The sequence below is a fragment of the Pinus tabuliformis genome, chromosome 5_2 (genome assembly GCF_031772625.1).
Source record: "Pinus tabuliformis cultivar Carrire ecotype Pingquan chromosome 5_2, CPIR1, whole genome shotgun sequence".
NCBI lineage: Eukaryota > Viridiplantae > Streptophyta > Pinopsida > Pinales > Pinaceae > Pinus > Pinus tabuliformis.
In genome coordinates this window covers 901618799-901632717 of record NC_142306.1, presented here as the reverse complement: position 1 = coordinate 901632717, position 13919 = coordinate 901618799, and positions in this window count along the sequence as shown.

Genomic DNA, 13919 nt, shown 5'->3' with positions numbered 1-13919 from the left:
TTTATTCTTCCCTTTCTTCTTCTTCTTAGCTTCCTAGTTACTAGAATCAATACTTTCACCGGCGAGGACGAAGAAATAGATGAAGAAACAATAGGCAAGGAAGCCAAAGGGTCAACTTTAGGATTAACTTGAGGATAATATCATTTAAGTGGAGTAGAACTTATTTGAGCAGCAGTTTGGACATTCTGAACCATAGTGGTTGAAAACAACCAAACTAGCAAACCAATGGTAAATCCAGGAAGGGACAACGTTTCCATATAAGGAGCACCAATATTTCCAAAAGTAGGAAAAGGACTAGGATTCCTATCAGAGGGGTTTCATTGATTGGTAGCCTCAGGAACTATTGCCATTAATCTCAACCTAAGATATACTAAGGAGTTTTTCCACATGGAGGATGTTATTTGGCGATCAATTAATTGATTTTTGAAATTAACAACACAAAATAAAACAAAGGGGTAACTAGGAAAAATTGTTTACCAAGCAACTATGAACTGTAATATACACCTTGGAGAACCAAGTACTTAATGTATGTGTAGTAAATCTCCCCAAATGTTGTGTTCGGTGTATCACAATATAAAATATTGTCGACTAGGTTACCTATGGTGAGGATAGAAACATATAGGGGACTTCCAAAATATACTCAATGGTATGTGGAAGTGCAGTTTGTAGTAGTGTTATCTAATGCTTAACAGTTCGATGAGAGTATTCCCATATAATTTACGTGCATGTAGTGCCATCCAATATACCCAAAGGTACATGGAGAATGATCCTATACACTTACGCACGTGGAAATTGGTATCGCCCCCGAGATATAACACTGGAAACAACGACAACTCCTACATTTAAAGACGTTGGAACACGTCTCTAGCCTATACCTCTATGTGTGTCATTAAGTTTCAAATGTTCATTAGGTTAATTGAATGAATTTTAGAGTTGTTCTTGAATTAGATTTCAGTTTCAAAGCTCAAAAATCGATGTAACCTGAACACACCTATGATGCAACTAATATGACAAAAAGAACTCTTTTCATTTTCCTCTTAATGTTTCAAATGAAAATAATCATTTGAATGCAACTTGATCGTTGATGAAAAGAAACCACATAGACTTTAATTGTAATGTAAAAGTTACTTTTCAAATTCAGCAATCAAACTATGCATACAAACCAAATTGATAAGAAGAAAGAAAGAATGAAACAAAATCTTATAAAAAATGTGATGACACTCCGAAGTGATTAACACTCATACACAATTTAGCGCCCCCTTCCCCCCCCCCCCCCCCAAGTGATTGATGTGGGGGGGATTTTACAAAAATGAAAGAAAAAACATGCAATTCCACACTAGGGAATTCCAATTTTCACACACAAAACCCTAGATGCAATGCAAAGAGAATTTTATTTTCAATCCACTTAATTTTCGAAAATGAAAAAAACTAAGATGAAAAGTTCAATCACTGATTCAAACAAATTTTTCAGAATGATGACTAAAACATCAATTCATCTAAGCACTCAATGATCAAACAAAATTAGTTTGTAAATGACCTTATGATAAGAACAAATGAAAATCTACACAAATCCTTACCAAAGGGACTAAAAAATGAAAGAAAACCAAATGCATGCTTCAGAGAGACTGACTAAAGGGAGAGCCACTAGAAGAACATTGATGAGAGAGAAAATTAAGACAAAATAAAAATTGTGCATGAACAGGGGCCAACATAGGTGAAAAATAGGCACTAGTGCTATGCAACGCGGGTAGAAAGGAGGCTTAGGTGGGGTGCAATGCTCTCTCACAAGATCAAAGGGTGAGCTAGACTAGGGATGCAAAGTTATGACACAAGGATTGCAATTGAGACTCAATGAAAGGTCTTCCTAGGTATGTTCTTGACTACATAAGACAATAAAGGTCTGAAGAAGAGGTAACACAAGCACAATGGACAAAGAAACCACCAAGCAAATACATCGTTCCCTAGTATGGTCGCCAATTTGTTATATGGAATCTACCACTGCAAACAGAAGTATCTTCCCTAGGCCTAGTGCACTGGCCTAGAACAATAGAAAGGCAAAGGGACTAATGTTTTCCTTAAAGTAAATAATAATGAGATGAAGTCTACCTAGAATTTTTCGTATTATTCTCTCCTTCCTTAGCTTGTATGCTCCAATCCTAGCTCTGATCGCTATAATAAGAACCTACACAATCAGACAACACAAGCCAACGATCTATGAAATATATATAGCATCATCTAATCACTTTATTCAATAGATCAACATGATATTGAAATACATGCCATAACATCATATATAGGAAAGCAAAGAACTCTTTGCATTAGTAGAAATGGAGTGAGTTACAACTAAAAATAGGTATTGATCTTGTAGAATAGCTCCTCCAAGTTGACTTGTTCTTTCCTTGTGTTATAGACATATTTGGGCACGGCAACCCCAATCACATATGTCGATAAACCAAGGGCTTTTAAACCCATAAAAGTGTTGTTTCAAACCCTAAAGGATCATGGTCAACTGATTACATCATTTCCCAAAAGTTCTCCCTGCAAAACCACTCAAAACTGGTCAAAATTGGACCACACAAACTGCTCCTTGGTCAAAGTGCGATGCATCTCACCTGCTACACACAAGAGGTGTGATGCATACTGAAAATGCCTTCTGTAGGGTGCGATGAGTGAGAGTATACAAATGGCAGAGACAGTTTGCTAAGTGGAAACCCAAAGAATCTTCTAGAAACTTCTCGTATGACACTTGCCTCTCTAAATTCACCTAGGGATGAGTAAGATATCATGAAATCTCCAAGTGGAACCAAGAACTACCAGTAAAATGACACTAATCAAAAACCCAGAAGCTAACTCACCCCTCTGCAAATATCTATAAATAGATCCCTCAGCTAAGAGATCTAAAGGCTGGAATTTTGTAATTTTTAAGGAAGTGTTGTTGGTTTCTCTTTGAGACATTGTATTGTTGGGTGATCTTGCTTTTCATGAGTTGAAGAGGGCTTTCATGCTGGGAGGATGATGATGGATCAGACAGCTGGGTTCTAATCCTCTCTTCTGCTTCTACTATGAATAAAGTTATTTGAGTTTTCCTGCATATACTTGTGTACTTGTAAATAGCGTATTTCTGAATGCAATTGTATGCTTAATGTACTTCTGGTTCTACATTGTTTATGGTATTATAGATCTCTAAGCTTTGATGGTGTTTTGTTGCTTGGTCTCTACAGGTGTTCTTTAAAGTGCGACAATTGAGAAAGGAGTGACAAGCTCTATCAAAGGAGAGAGGAAACAAGCAAGGAGCCAAGCAAAAGATTAAGGTTAGCGCTCTCTACTTCTCTCTTATCTATCATACATAAAGGAAAACACAAGTCACTTTGAATTGTTTGTTTCTAATATAGCTACCCGTCTCAGTGGGACTAGCAGATCAAATAGACACTAGTTTTCCTAGAAAAAAAATGGTGACTCCACTGGGGAACAAATAGTTTGTTTGTTTGTTACTGTTGTTTGCTTTATAAACTACATACGGAGCCTGAAGTTAAGCCAGCTAGCCTTCGAACTACTTTTGTTATGCAACTACAAAGTAGATCAACGTTGCTTCAATCAATCTCCGGGTTGGTTTATGAACTGAACATCTAACTTGCAAACACCATAAGTGCCCTGGTGGTAGCTCGATAACATCATAAGATCATACCCCTATACTTTGTTGTTACTGTCTATCATAGCTCAGCCCAAATCACTGAACTTAGCTCCAAATTTTGAGTGAAAACCAAGCTCAATTTCGTTCCCTGGTCCATCGCACTGTCTCTAACTGGCAGTCTGGATGCATCGCACCTCCCATGTGTTGTAGGTGAGATGCATCCCTGTTTCCCTTAAGGACAGGTGCGATGATTGAATGACATTGTTTCCTTCTCTGGATTTTCATTTTTTCTTCATTGTTTTCAGCTCTATTCAGTAGTTTTGCTGCCTATGATCAGTATATCACTGTTGAAGCCTTCTTCCTTTACATTATTCAACCTCCATTGATCAGGAATTGTGAATGATTTTTTATGTATTTTTCATTATTTACAGTCCTCCTTTGCAAAGAGTAGCTTAATCGAACTACCGTCTTTTGATTCAAAAGTGTCGTAACTGCCATTGTGAGTCAAAAAGAAGAGTTTCGTAAAGTCTTCCTCTTCTAGATAGTCGATTGTACTTTTGCCATTGTATTTTATTTGAATTGTCAGTATTTGGAGTGTCGAAAGTAGTTTTACATTCGAAATTGAAAGTGTCGTCTTAGTCTTCCTTTCGTTTTGAAAAAGAAATTGCTAAAGTGTCGCTTTGAAGAAAATTAGTTTAGATCTGTACTTAGTTTTCTTTTTGGCATTCTCACATTAAGGAAACGGAAAAACAAATACATGCATGTGCATTTGCATTTAGACTACATACGGAAAATGATTTAGGAAAAGTGCATTTAGTGTGTGCTCTCTGCTCTCTGTCGAAAGAATCATACTTTTCTTTCCTTAGTAGCTAAGATTTTCATTGCTGAAAGAAAACAAATGACTATTTATCATTTTAGATTGCATATTTAGGAATTTTAAATCCACATCACGTGGTGAACCTTGAAAGGAAAACTTCTTAAAAAATATCAACTCTAAAATAAACCTCAATGAACATAAAAATGCTTTGGAACCTAACGCACAACATCTAGAAGTCTAGGCTAGAGACATATTCCGGCATCGTAAAACCTGGTAACTATTGTTTTCATCGAAGGTTGGGTGATTCCTCCTCTTTGATACGACAAGTGCCAGTACGGACTTGTGCTCCCCGTACCGTCGAGTATATATTGGGAGACAACAATAGGCTGATATCCTTCATCCTTAGGAAGCCGTGTCTGCCACCCTATTGATCGCAATGCACTGAACACAGCATTCGGGAAGACTGACAACCGTACGTAAAGTCCTTGGTAATTTCTCTTTAATTTACCACCAAGTTGTATATTGCAGTTTTGCGATTGGTTTGGTAATCCCTCTGTCTAGATTTCCAGAGTAGTCACTTTCATTCCTTTTCGAATCCTTAAAAGAAAAGGTCCATCTGAGCACTTGTCACTTTAGGCTTATTAAAAATCGAAGGTGACTAGAGTCACCTTTAGCTTTTTCTCGACTCTTAAAATTTGAAAAAGAAAGTTGTGTCAAAGCGTCATAAAATTCATTTAATTCGGAATAAAATTTTCCCCTTTTAATTTTGATTTGATCAACTAATCCACAATCGTGGAAGAAAGTCAATCAAAACCCCATCGTTCGCAGAGGCTAACGAGTCAACCATCTTTAACTCCGAAAACGAAACCATTTCTGGTGAAATGGTCTCGTTTAACTGAGTCCACCTCTCCTAGTTTATTTGAAACTTGTGTTTCAACATCATCAGAGACTACAGTTACTCCAATCATTTCTGGTACATCTGCCTTTACAGAAGAAGTTCTGTGGTTACAATAGGACATTAGAAAGTATCCTAGTGTAACAGTAGATGCCTCAATACCTGAAACAGCTCCATCTAGAGCTGATCCGGAAACTGAAGTTCACTAACCTGAACATCTGGGAGTTGAGTTCTAGAATTCAGAAGCTGTCACCCCTCCAGTATCTGTCGCTGCAGAAACTTTACCTTCTTCGGCCCCAGAAATATTTTACGAACCTGACGGTCTACCTCTTCCACCTGGACTGATTGCTATAGAAGAAGTTGTAGAGGATCTTCCATCCAGTACTCCATTGCATTTTGGAGCTGGGATCCACTTATACCCTTCTATTCCTGAAGTTAGTTTCTTCAATCATCCTTCATCGCAAGTTCCTGTTGAATCACTAGGAAATCTTTTGGATAGACTAAATATGTCTGAACAACCGTCAACATCTAGGACTGTGTCATCCGATATAGTCGCAGCAGAACTTCCTGCTACCACTCCTACAATGTTCGTTGGTATACCATCTGTCCCAACTAGTTGTTAATCAGTAGATAGAGTCCACCCAGGGACTGTTTCGACGACGTGGTCTGTTCCCATTGGTTCCTCCGAAATCCTATCTGGAATTTCTTATGTTGAAGCTCAGCAAATTGATCTTGCATAGCAGTTTCAATTTGGGTAGCCCAGTATTCAAAGACACGTCTATCCTTTGAACACTGGATTACCACCATACGGGGGGCAATATGCTTTTTCATTGTTCCCTCCTGGAGAACAACCATATGAGAGCTCACAACAAAATTCAAGTCAAACTAGAATTAAATTCGTTGGTCAGATGCCAATACTGCCTCAACAACCAAGGGTTGTATATTCAATACAACCAACCCAACCTGTGTCGAATATTACCACTACACCTACTATTGTGACTGTGTCACAAGTACAAGAACAGCCTGTTTTATGTCAACCTCAAATTTCTCAGGTTGCAGTACAACAGCCTCTTGTCTCTACGACTCCGCCACAATCTCAAATTAGTGCTTCCTTAACTAGAATGACTCAGGTTAAAACAGGGGTTATGACTCCGCATCTTGGTCAATCATCCAGTATTGGGCAACAGCAAATGGTTCAATAACCATGGCTGGTGCAATATCAACAACCCCAATTCCAGCAAGTTTACCGAGGACCTGAGCAACAAGGCGCTTTAGGTAATGGACAACCGCATTTTCAAAGCAGTTATCAACAACCATACTATAATGGTTATGCCCATCAACCTTATCAAAGTTACCAACATCGGATACATTATGTTGGTATGAAAAGACCCACTGCTCAGGCGATCCCATCCTATCCTGGGTATGCTTCACCAAACCTGAATCAACAGTTGCCCTTTGTAGCAACTCTGGAATTACCAGATTTGAACAAGTTAACTAATGATCCAATTGCTTACACCCCTTGGTGGCTAGCAATTCCTCATAAACTTCCCTCAGATATTTCTAAATTCAATGGAAATCTGGGTGAAGATCCGTCGAATCATGTAATGACTTTTCATTTGTGGTGTTCATCCAACACTCTCAATGATGATTTGATTAGGCTTCGCCTTTTTTAGCAAACACTAACTAGCCCAGCCATGAAATGGTACATCGAATTGCCTAGAGCTTCATTCGATAACTTCATCACCCTTGCCACTACCTTTTTAACCCACTTTCAATTACCCATAAGGTACGAAACAGGAACAGAACTCCTTACCAATTTTAAGCAGACAACAGCCACTCACATATCTGATCATATTCATGAGTGGTGACATCATCGTCGAATGGTAAATACCTATGTTCCTGATCAGCTTCTAGCTGAGTGGTTTATTAAGTCATTATTACCTTCCATTACAAAGGATGTGGCAAAAGAAGGAGTTGTCACTGAAGAGCAAGTTATTGCTCGTGCGCAATATTTAGACTTGATCTATACCCAGTCTGGTACGCTCTATGACAAAATTCCTAACGCTCCTAAACCAGAATTTTCCGCTCCTCCCCCTCCTATATCAAAAAGGGACTCTCATGCCGGCGATGGCATGATTCGTACCTCGAGTACACAAACTGCAAAGGCTCAAACTGGTAAATCCCTTGCAGTTTCTAGTAAAAAAGCAAATGACAAACTTTCTGCATCGGAGGTTAATGTTGTATCATCCGACAAAGGCAAAGAACTGAAGCAACCAGGGGGCAAGAAGAAAAGGAAAAACAAGAAGAAGAAACAGGAAGATTTAGCTCCTAAAAAATCTTCTGAAAACCCTACTAGGTGAAAGAAACCAGGTCAACCATGTTTCATATGTAATGAGGAAAATTGGACAAAAGATTGTCCCATCGAGCTGAGGTCGAGAAATTTTTAAAATATTCGAGCACCTCAGCAGTGTTGGCTGATCCGTTTCCAAACCCAGAAACTAATATGGTTGCTATCGATAATGCTTCTCCATCCCAATTGCTTATGTTATCCATCTCAAAGTAGCAAAATGATGCTTTGATATTGATGAGGAACAAAGATTATGGGAATCCACAGATGTCGAACAACAAGGCTACAGATCAACCTAGTAGTTCGACAACAAGTTCGTCAGCAGTTGTGCCACCCATCATTCCTGAACTAACAATAAAGCCACCAAAGGGAGTAGTACATAAATTGACATTTAATCCTCGTGCTCGAGCAGCATAGAATTATAATATAGTGGAGGATCTGGCTCAATCGCCATCCGCTATGTCAACACTTGAAGTACTGCATAATTTCCCCTCCCAAAAGCAAGCTTTATTATCAGCAATAGGTGTGATTGACCCAACGGATTCCAATTTTATGGCCTTTAACCACAAAGGATATGAACCTCAGTTACTGACCCAACTTTCTTTCCTTATACAGGTAAAAGCCCTCAACAAAATCGTTCATCGAACAATCATTGATGAGGGCGCATCTACCTGTATAATGTCAATGAGCTGCTAGAAAACTTTAGGCTCACCACCCTTTTCGCAATCATCAATGACATGAAAAGCGTTTGATGGAAGAACATACATGCCATATGGGATATTAAGTATCTTGCAAGGTGAGCTGGGGGCCAAAATAGTAGAAATTGAAGTCGAGGTCATTGATGGAAACCTCGATTACAATATCCTACTGGGAAGGCCCTGGATTTATGATATGGCTGCTGTTGTGTCAACATATTTTAGAAAGATTGCATTTCCCTTCCAAGGCAGAATTACAATCATTGACCAGCTAACCTTTCTCCCCAATAGTTCACAAGCTACGGGAAGCAATCCTATGATCCATGGAAGCTCTCAATCACTTCAAAATGTTGGAGTAGGCCTCCTAAAAGACCCTGCCTTAATGGGTACGTTTACCCTCCCGCCTCCGAGTAATCTGGCGGAAGTGGCCACGGTGGAAACCTATAATATGGTATCTTCTACATCAGCAAAGTGTAGAAATTTTGAATAATATGACACTTATTCACAGAGATTATCTTGATTATACACTATTGTGGAATACATGCATAATATGTAACCTCCTCTACGTTGATCATCAATTTTGCAGAATTAAGAAACATTCGCATGCGCACATTGAAGCATCAATTGCACATATCAACACAGTATATCACGGGGAAAGCATACAGCTGAAAACCCCCAACTATCTGTATATTATATTGATTGAGAACATGTAACAATACATAGTACAATACTCCTCACAAGTACTCAGTACTATCTCTACCTGTTACACACAAAACTAGCTCAGATCCGAACAAGTCACAGGTTCAAATCTCCTTCGCTGCTTTGCCTGCCTCCACTGCACAATCCAAAATGAAAATCATGTGAGCACAGGCTACAATTGCCTTGATATTGGCCCACACTATGCATTCCTCATTGGCATAACTCAATCCCATTGATTGTGCAAGATCTCATGCACAACTATAGTCACAACGGATAGCAATCTCAACCTCTAACACCTGTCTCTACTGAACTATCCATGCACTGAGTTAACTGATGTATTCTTCAGTTGCTTTATGAGTTAATAATTAGTAAATTAATTAATAATTAATTCACACAACTCATCACTAGTGTATTCTGCAGTTAGACTAAATACAACTAGTTTAACCAAGTCAAACTGAACACAACTCCATCAACTCCACCAAAACTTAACCACATGAGTTCTAACTGAAGTCCTGCATGCAATAGCTCAACTGACCCACAAGAAAAGCGTATTTCCTTCTGACAGCTGCATGTGCCACATCTGTAGCTCAAACTAAAGTGCTCCAAGAGGATAAGATAATGTTTATAGTCTAAATATTATTAAGAGCTAATAATATTCAATTGTTCTATTTTTAGCCTGGCAGTCTAAAAATAGACTCCGTCCATATGTCTAAAAATAGAAGTCCATCTATTTTTACCAACATGACCAATCATCCACAAATAGCATCCTGCAACTCATAGACCATGATCCATATTTCTAAAAATAGACATAGTCTAAAAATAGACTTTGCGCCAAAAATAGCCTACGGGCCCACTTAGTGAAGGCGACTCCTTTCCACTAAGATCCATCATCTTGTTGCATTTTCAACACTCCCTCTCAACAAGATATGGATTATCTGCAACCCCTATCCTACAACTCCAGAATGTTCTACATGCAACACATTTGCCCGATCCACTTGCTCCTGCAACACTTGGAACAAAAACACTTCCAACTGACCACTCTATTGGGCTAGGAACATTCTCTGATGCTAAAGCTCTACCTGTTGCTGACAAGTGCTCCCTCTCTGACATCTGTGCTACTACAACATCTCCATGCATCTCGCACCATTGCACACTTCTCTGTGCCACCTAGCACTGTTCAAAACACTTGTGCCTCTCGCATTGCTGCAGCCTGCTAGATATGTGTTGTCCTAGGATTCCCTACACTGTCGCTCTCTCTGCCACTCCATCTGCATCTGTCTCTACCCAATTAGTCAGTTCCTACTACTCCACATCGGGGCTCCCGTAACAAGGTCTCATCCAAGAGGTTGGGTACCTCAAGGATCTTGCCCCTCCTCCTTGGGATGATCACTCTATATCGCCCCACCTCCTGTAGGTTTTAACCCTGTACAGAAATTACCTGCATACGAATTCTTAAACAAAGAAAATAAACAATGCGAAAGCATAACCCATAAAACAAATATGCACAGAGATTTTTCCCTGGAACCCAAAACCGGGACTACCAGCTTGATTTTTCATTATGTTCCTTTCAATGTTACATACATATTTATACATGCCGAAGCATCCAATACCATGGACCGAAAAACCATCGCGTCCAATACCATGTGCGAAAAACATGCACAAAACCATAGGTCGGTTCGCCCAACCTAATATAGGGTCCAAAAAAAATTTCCCGGGGCGCTGCCCCGGACCCCGTAGAGGGGGGCTACCCACAAACCCCCGGACAAGGGGGGCTACTGCCCCCCCCCGCTGCGCAACGAAGGGGGGCTTCCGCCCCCCTCTAACCCCCCGTTTAACTACGTAGGTTAGTCGTGGAAAGAATATAACACAATCCTACCTAGAGGTATGGTTGAATGTGATCCCTCAACCCACCTGGCTCGATGTTTCCCCCTACTAGAGGTCTCTACTCGATCTCCTCTTAGCTTCCCTTGTTGTGGCTGCTCCACAACCTCCTGAAGCTGCTGCACCAATAGTGGCTCCTCCACAATTGTCTGAGACTTCTTCTGGCTCTGCATGTTGAGAGGTAATATACCCTCCCTCTCAACCACCAAGTCTCCATTAGTTGCCTTGCTGCTCAAGGCTTTTCATGCATCTTGAACCTAAAGAGAATACAGGTTCTTGACCCGTGAACCAATCTGCTTCACCTGTCTAGTGATGATGTGTCTAAGGAAAACCTTTCCCTTACTGAAGACAACATCATATCCTCTGTTTTCCAACATCGCGATCGACACCAAGTTTCTCTTTAGTCCTGGTACATACTTGACATCGGTCAAGGTAAGGCGAGCTCCATGCTCCCTTTGAAAAATAACTGTGCCTACACCTGAGACACTATAGTTCTCATCATTACCCATCCATATGAGTATCTGGAGATCTTTCTCCTCCAAAGTACTGAACAAACTTTTGTCACCGGTCATGTGGAAAGAAGCTCCACTATCAAGAAACCAACCACTTCCCACCATGGATCAAACCATGCATGCAAAGAAAGTGAAATCCAACTCAAATTGTGAAGCAAGTGCCTCACCTTCAGCTCATTCCCCAGATCCCTTCTTGGACTTCTTCTTTGGGCAATTAGTAGCATAATGGCCCAACTCATGACAACGAAAGCATCTCACCTTCGACTTGTCAACTTTCTTCCCATCATTGGAAGAACTAGATTCGGAAAGAGAACCCTTCTCCTTCCCCTTCTTCACCTTACTCGCTAAGACACAGTTCTCCTCATCATGCATGGATGAAGAACTGTCTTTGGTACTCCGTCTGATCTCCTCTTGCACAAGATCCGACCAAAGTCTCTCCCATCCTGGCAATTTCTCCCGACCATTGATAGAGTCCTGATAGGAATGCCAACTCTTCGGAAGACCAAGGAGAGCCAAGCTCACCAAGTCCTCATCATCGACAGTCACCCCCACACTTCCTAGCTCATCCCGGCACTGGGTGAACTTCGTGAGATACCTGGGCATACTGTCTCCATTCTCACACTTAATGTTTTTGAGTTTATCCTTGAGCACCAACTTCCTCTGGTCGCTCTTGCTTTGGAATAGATATGTCAATGCTTTCCACGTCAAGTATGGAGAAGCCTTTCCATGCACGTTGGACACAATGTGATCCTTCACGCCCTCCAACAGAATCCTTCGACACTTCACTGTCTTCTTTTGCCAAACCACAGCTTCAGCAGCATCAGTAGGTTTTGGGACATCAGCCTCTATGAAATCCTTCAACCCATCATCATCTAACACCGCCTCCATCCTGTATTTCCATGCAATATAATTCGAGCTGCCCTCAAGGGCATACTCCAATCGCAATCCGTTGAAAGACATTTCAACTTTGACACCAAGAAAACATTGCTGCAAATTCGAATTCCACCATCTCAAAACTCAACCGCTTATGATCTAAAATTCATGAGAACAAAGTATTTCTCGTACAGAGATTGACTATATGGGTTTTTACCAGATATCTCACCTTCCAAAAGAAGGATGAATCCAGAGGCTACCTGGCCCGATTACAGACTCTGCCTGAAGAAATAAAATGTAAACACTTTCTGAATAATAGATCTGATGATCAACAGCTCTGATACCATGTAGAAATTTTGAATTATATGACACTTATTCACAGAGATTATCCCAATTATACACTATTGTGGAATACATGCATAATACATAACCTCCTCTACATTGATCATCAATTTTGTAGAATTAAGAAACATTCGCATGCGCACATTGAAGCATCAATCACACATATCAACACAGTATCTCACAGGGAAAGCATACAGCTGAAAACCCCCAACTATCTGTATATTATATTGATTGATAACATGTAACAATACATAGTACAATACTCCTCACAAGTACTCAGTACTATCTCCACCTGTTACACAAAAAACTAGCTCAGATCTGAGCAAGTCACAAGTTCAAATCTCCTCTGTTGCTTTGCCTGCCTCCACTGCACAATCCAAAGTGAAAATCATGTGAGCACAGGCTACAATTGCCTTGATATTGGCCCACACTACGCAGTCCTCATTGGCATAACTTAGTCCCATTGATTTTGCAAGATCTCATGCACAACTATAGTCACAACTGATAGCAATCTCAACCTCTAACACCTATCTCCACTGAACTATCCATGCACTGAGTTAACTAATGTATTCTTCAGTTGCTTTATGAGTTAATAATTAGTGAATTAATTAATAATTAATTCACACAACTCATCACTAGTGTATTTTGCATTTAGACTAAATACAACTAGTTTAACCAAGTCAAACTGAACACAACTCCATCAACTCCACCGAAACTCAACCACATGAGTTCTAACTAAAGTCCTGCATGCAATAGCTCAACTGACCCACAAGAAAAGCGTATTTCCTTTTGACAGCTACATGTGCCACATCTGTAGCTCAAACTGAAGTGCTCCAAGAGGATAATATCATGTTTATAGTCCAAAATATTATTAAGAGCTAATAATATTCGACTGTTCTATTTTTAGCCTGGCAGTCTAAAAATAGACTCCACCCATATGTCTAAAAATATAAGTCCATCTATTTTTACCAACATGACCAATCATCCACAAATAGCATCCTGCAACTCATAGACCATGATCCATATGTCTAAAATAGACATAGTCTAAAAATAGACTTTGCGCCAAAAATAGCCTGCGGGCCCACTTAGTGAAGGCGACTCATTTCCACTAAGATCCATCATCTTGTTGCATTTTCAACATAAAGATTAAGAAGATTTCCGAGCATTTTGTTAGTATGGATCATCGCTAGGTATTGCCTCTAAGCCCCATAGAACTTTTGTAGCAAT